A 6,754-nucleotide genomic window follows, 5' to 3' on the forward strand; every position below is an offset into this window, starting at 1 on the left:
TGTAGCAGAACGCTGAGGACTCACATCTGGAAGCCTGTGCAAGAAGCAGAGAGGGCAACTGGAAGTGGAGCAAAGCTATGACCCGTCCAAGCCTGATTCCAGTGATGTGCTTCCTCCAGCTAGGCCACACCTCCTAAAGGCTCCATGAGCCTCCAAACCATGCCACCAGTTGCAGTAAAGTATTCAAATACACGAGCCTATGGGGGACATTGCTCATTCAAACCACCACACCAGGTAAAGGTGGGCAGAGAGAATCAACTCCACAAAGTTGTCCTCTGATCCCCACATGTGTGCTATGGCATGTGTCCACGCCCCATCTCTCTCTCTCTCTCTCTCTCTCTCTCTCTCTCACACGAGGGCTTCTATAAACGAATTAAACTTGATAATGAGAGGACTCATGACTGCTGGGCACTTGCTGCATGCCAGGCACTGCATTGTGCTGAGCACTTTGTGTCTTGTCTCAGGAATCCGGATTAACCTGTTTTCAGAAGTAAGCCTTAGGGAAGAGAATGGCATAAGCATGAAAGTGCCAGAAGCAAGGTTCATATCCAGGCAGCCAGTCTGCGTTTTTAGGCACCTCTCTGCATGCCAATGACTCTCCTCAGAGACCAGCGAATGATGGCTCTTCAGCACTGTCAGTCCTCAACATTGTGCTGAGCACTTTGTGTCTTGTCTCAGGAATCTGGATTAACCTGTTTTTAGAAGTAAGCCTTAGAGAAGAGAATGGCATAAGCATGAAAGTGCCAGAAGCAAGGTTCATATCCAGGCAGCCAGTCTGCGTTTTTAGGCACCTCTCTGCATGCCAATGACTCTCCTCAGAGACCAGCGAATGATGGCTCTTCAGCACTGTCAGTCCTCACTATTAACTTAATGTTGCTCTCCTCAGCTGCCACAGAGACAGTTAACTGGTGTTTGTAAGTTGTGATGCTCAGTAGGTCAGGTGGGTTAAATGCATTTCAACCTGCTGTATTTTCAGCTTACAGTGATTTGTCAGGACGTGACCCCACTCAACTCTAGGAGCTTCTCTGTACTGCCAGCTCCCAAGAGAAGCCCTGCCTGTGGGCTAGGGTTTCAGACTGGGACTTGGAGGAGGGCAGAGTGAATTCAATAGGTAGAGAGGAACAAGGGAGTCAAGGCAAGGGACATAGCTATCAGCTCTGAAACCCAACACTTCTCAGATGTTGGGAGTTTCTGGTGTCAGAATTATTTAAGGTGATAGCATAAAATTATCTGTGTCTTAGTTAAAAAATATTTACCTTACAGTTAATGTTATCAAATAGAGACAATAACTCCTACCTTGAGGGGACATTGTGAGAATCAAAGGAGAGAGATGATGGTGATGCTGTAGCCCGCTTTTCCCTTCCTGTTCTGGCTAACGTACCTTGACTTTCTTCGAGTTAGCTCTGCCTTCTTTCTTTCTTTTTTAAAAACACTTTTATTTATTATTAATTTTATGTATAGGAGTATATTGCCTGCATGTATGTGAAGTGTACCCGTGTTGTGCAATGCCCGTGGAGGTCAGAAGAGGGCGTTGGATCCCCTGGAACTGGAGTTATGAATAGTTCTTGGCCACCATGTGGGTGCTGGGAATCGAATCTGGGTCCTCTGTAAGAGCAACCAGTGCTCTTAAACTCTGAGCACCTCTCCAGCCCTTCTACCTTCTTTCTCAGCTCTTAAGGAAATCAGAGGACATTCTTTGTTCACCTGCTGTGAGACCTCAAGTACTCCTCAGAATTCCAAACTCCTCAGATTGACCAGGAGCACCCAGACTTTGATCCAAACTGCTTTGCCAACTCCATTTCATTTCTCTTCTATACATTGCTCTATTGGACAAAAATGGTTCTAAATGTTGCCCTCATGATGATTTTTAATGTTTTCGTTGTCTCATCTCTGAGTTACCTTGGAACATGGTTATGATGGTGATTAATGGAGATAATCTACGGGAGTGGCAGTAACAGGGTAACAGCATCTGCCACGTAGCAAATGCTCTGTGTGTTGAGTCTGAAGTCTCCACAGTTTTATTTTTGCCCTCTTAAATTATATTTATTTATATGTGTGTGTGTGTGTGTGTGTGTATATATATATATATGTAAAGAGGCCCAAGGGCAACTTGCATTCTATGGGTCCCAATGATTGAAATTGACATCTTCAGGCTTAATGGCAAACACCTTTACCCATCGGGCTGCCTGGAACTTGCTGTGTAGACCAGACCAGCCTCAATCTCACAGAGATCTGCCTACCTCTACCTCCTGAGTACTGAGTTTAAAGGCATACACCACCACACCCAACTCTTTTCTTTTTAATGAATCACTCTTAGATACTGTACAAAGTAATGTGTTTAACTGTGACATTTTCATACAATGCGTGTTTTATCCATCCCCTTCTGTCCTTCCACTGTTCTCCTCAGCTCCCTCCTGACTTTCTCCCTCACATAGTTTCTCCTTCTGTCTTTAGTCACATATATCCCATTAACCTCTCTTGTTCCCCCTCCCTTTAAAAAAAACCTCTATCTTCTAGTGCATATATGTAAATACATATATGCATATATACACATTTGTGTATGTGTGTATAAATTTAAATCTGAATTTTGCATATGAGGGGAAAATGCCTTATTTGTCTTTCTGGGTCTGTCTTCTTTCACTTAACATAAAGAGCTACCATTCATTTTCCTGCCAAATTTCATTTTATTCATTTACCCTTTTTATTTATGTGTTTATGTGTATATATGAGCACATGTGTGTGGGCACCTTCAGATGCCAGAAGAAGGTGTTGGGCTCCATGAAGCTGGAGTTACATACAGATGGTTGGGAGCTGACAGATGGGTGCTGAGAACTGAACTTGGGCCCTCTGCAAGAGCAGCAAGTGCTCTCAATTTCATTATTCTTTATAGTGGAATCAAATTCCATTATGTATAAGTACTATATTTTCTTCATCCTTCATCTATTGGTGAACATTTAAGATGGTTATACACCTTGGATATTATGAGCAGTATAGCCTTAAACACTGGTGTGCAAGGATGTCTGTGGTATGCTGACTTTGGATCCTTTGGTTATATACCCAGGAGTGGTATAGCAAGGTCATATGGTAGATCTGTTTTCAGTTTTTTGAGGAGCCTCCATACTGAACTCCATGGTTGCTACACCAGTTTACACACTCACAAGCAGAGTTATAAGATTCCTCATTCCCTACACGCATATCAGCATTTGTTGCTTGTTCTCTTGATGATGGGTGTTCTGATTGTGGTAAGATGGAATCCTCAACTTTTACAAAGGTGAATCTACTCCTGACTTTTGTCCTTATCAGTCAATAGAATGCAAGTATTTTTCTTTAAGTATCTGTAGGCAAAGATCGGGCGGACATGTTTCATCAGCTCATTTCATCCATATTTATTTTTATGTCTTAATTCCCAGTGTAAAATGCATGTGTACCTATCCCAGCCAACACCCACAGGATCTCCTGGACAGGCATAAAGCTCTACCTACTCCTTAAGATAGAACCGGAGCTTTGCTTCTTCCCCTGTAACGCTCCCTCTCTTCAACTACCTGCTTTGTTTGTGCGGGTTGCTCAGTCTACCCAGTTGAGAGCTGAGTGGCACATTTTGTTTTCTTCTTTCAAACTGCACTTCTAGCTCAACAGAGGTCACATGGCTTCTGAACGTCCTGGCATTCATCTGTTCATGTATCCAGATAGGCTTTGTACCCCATGGCTACTCTAGTAGGTGCCATTAGGGACACAGTGAGTGAGGCTTACAGGTGAAAACGGTTTCAACTTTATGAATGAATTATCCATTATTATAGAATTAATTTTGCTGACTTGGGAGTCTGGACATGCTTCTGATGTCTGAGATCTAGTTTAGAATCGGCATGCTCCTCCTGGGCCTCCTTCTTTTCCTTTAGGAGAAATTAATCTTGTGTGTGAGACAAAGAATAAATTATTCTGTTCATGAAATTTTTAAACCAGTCTCCTGATACTCCACATTTATAATTTCAATTTTTATTTGTTTTAGAAACATTGTAATGGTATTATAAGGGAAATAAAAACCAAAGCATCTGACCCCACTATTTTGAGCAAGTCAGCAGCCTTTACCTTTCTATGATTTAGTTTATTCCTTTGAATACACACATATGCATGATTTTATATCAACTCATAATAGAGTTGATAATAGTAATTCCAATAAAAGTAGAGCCATTATTAACCTTTAATGCATGTTAAGAAAAGCACCTTCCATGTATTTTGTCTCCTCTCATCAATCCTATGAGGATTAATATTCCCATTGTAAGGATGAAGAAACTAAGTCCAGATGACCCCTGACTTACAATGGTTCAGTTTATGATTTTCACTTTATGATGGTACAGAAGCACATTATATAACTAACTGGTATAGCACTCAATAAATTACATAAGGTAGTAAGTTATTTTATTATAAAATAGGCCTTGTGTTAGATGATTTTTGCCCAATCATAGTCCAATGTATGTGTTCTGAGCATGTGTGAGGTAGGCTGGCCTAGGTCATGTTTAGTATGTTAGGGGTATTATGTACATGTTTGATTTATGATCTTTTCAACTTTTTGTAGGTTTAGTAGATGTAATCATTAAAGGCATCATAAAAGGCATCTGTATTAGCAATTTGAGTGTTGGAACCATATTTGAGCCTTTTCCTTCACTATTGAGCAGGGGTGCCAGGCTGGGAAGCTGTAATTAAGTGACTGATGCCTCAAACCTGACCTGGGTAAGTGTGCCAGGGCCTTTACTCCCATCTAGCACCTGCTGGAAGATGGAGCCTGCTGACCCCATGTAGATAAGGATAGGTCATTCTGGGGTATGGAGCTCTGAGGTCCTGTGTAGCTGGAAAGACCAGATGACCCTTCAGGGCAGATCAGCACCTGTAAAAATTTACAGGCATTTATTTTCAAGTGTTTGTGAGATATTGGCATCAGTTTGATCTACCAGACTCCAGCAAAGAGAGTGCTTACGGTCTGTAGGCGGCAGGCATCCAGGGAGCACAGCACTATGAACTATCCTCACCCTGGTCATCCAAACATGGATGATCGTGTGCAGATGGGGTTTAAGGGTGTTGCCAAGTGTTGGGAAATGAAGACACACAGGCCAAGGGAGCTGAGGTCTTAGGGCCACCCTGAATTCCCAGAAGTAGAGGGAGGCTGGAACTCAGCAGTTAGGAAGATGGGAGTCAGTGGCTGGTAACTCTGCCTGGGTGGCCCTCTCTATCTTTTGTGTTTGGCATTTATTGCAGCCTCAGTAAGCATTGGTTGAATAGATAGGTGGGCAGATGGAATTGCTTGCACCAAGCAGCCGTACTCGCTCCTGCCGGCTAAGGACTAAAACTGCTCCCACACCTTTCATTTCACAAGTGGAAGCTGGATGTGTAAATAAATGTGCAAGAGTGTGTAGGAGTACATGTATGAGCCTATGCGTGAATGTCTGCAATCATATGTATATGAGATTGAGTGTGTGAGTGTATGCGTCTAAGTTTGAGTATATGTGTGTGGGCATGGATAGAGGAGGGCATGCTGAAGACAAGGACAAAGGCTCTGTGATCTTTGCAGTGTTTGCTACAGGCTAAGGATCAGCATGGGTGCTACACGGGAGAGAGCTTGTTCGGCATTCGCCAGATGTGCCAATAAGATTCAGAGCCCTTATACCCTGCCCATGGTCATCTGGGGAGTGGCAGGGCTGAGTTTTGACTCTCAGTCATGAATGCTGGTGATTTCTCACCATACCATGCTTCTTAGCACAAGATACTGCCTCTGCTGTGTTTTCAGAGCAAAGAAGCTGGGAGATAAGGCCAGGGGAGCTACCCTGTATTAGTCCTGAGAAATTCTGGAGGAGGAAATACTTCTGGAGTCTATGGGTAGGTGTTAGCATGGGAGTAAGGCTGAAACTTTAAGGAATACCCACTGGTTGGTTGCTGGAAGAATCAGAATGATGGGAAGAAAGGGTTCAAGGAGATGACAGTCCTCCTGTCCATATGGGGACATTTCCATAAATGTCTGGGTCTATCTGCCTGACTTTATACAGAATGGATTTCAGAGCTACTGTTCAGAAGTTTACCTTTATAAAAAGCATCGGCGGTACTCCCCTTCCCTCAACAGCTTCCAGTAAGACTCTGACCGGAAGGTCCCTAACCCAGAGCAAGGATACGGACCAAGCAAATGAAAAGACACTGTTTCCAGAGCATAAAGGAAACCCTTCACCCCTTTACTTTTAAAATCCCAGTATCCATGACAACTGGACGGAGTGAAGAAAATGGCTGTCCCTCCCCTCTTCATTGTTTGACTTTCTGTTGCTGCAGCAACTAAATCTACTGGGCCCAGACAGATTCTCTGGGTGCTTTCTTCTCTCTCAGTCTCCCTTTATTGCTGGCCCTTCTCGGTGCCAACACGGCTTTGTCTTGCTCTGGAGACGTCTGTGAGAACAAGGATGGGCAAAGTGTCAGACTCTTGCCGCTGCTGAAAATCCTTTGAGATGGGAGAAATTGCTGGAACAAAGGGGCACGGAACAAAAAGGCCTGAAAGGCTCATATTGGCCTCTAAGGGTCTTTATCATCTTAAACCTTAGGATTTAGTGTCTAGCTTTGCCTTTCCCAGGGACAGTTTGGCAGGGATACACAGAGTGGGCCTAGGAAACTGGTTGGCTAGCAATCTTAGTACAGAGAATTTCCAGGGAGACAAAGTCTGGTTAATTTAGGATTTCCTTCCTTCCTTCCTTCCTTCCTTCCTTCCTTCCTTCCTTCCTTC

This window comes from Nannospalax galili, unplaced genomic scaffold, assembly GCF_000622305.1.
Source record: "Nannospalax galili isolate Female #2095 unplaced genomic scaffold, S.galili_v1.0 scaffold63, whole genome shotgun sequence".
Taxonomy (NCBI): domain Eukaryota; kingdom Metazoa; phylum Chordata; class Mammalia; order Rodentia; family Spalacidae; genus Nannospalax; species Nannospalax galili.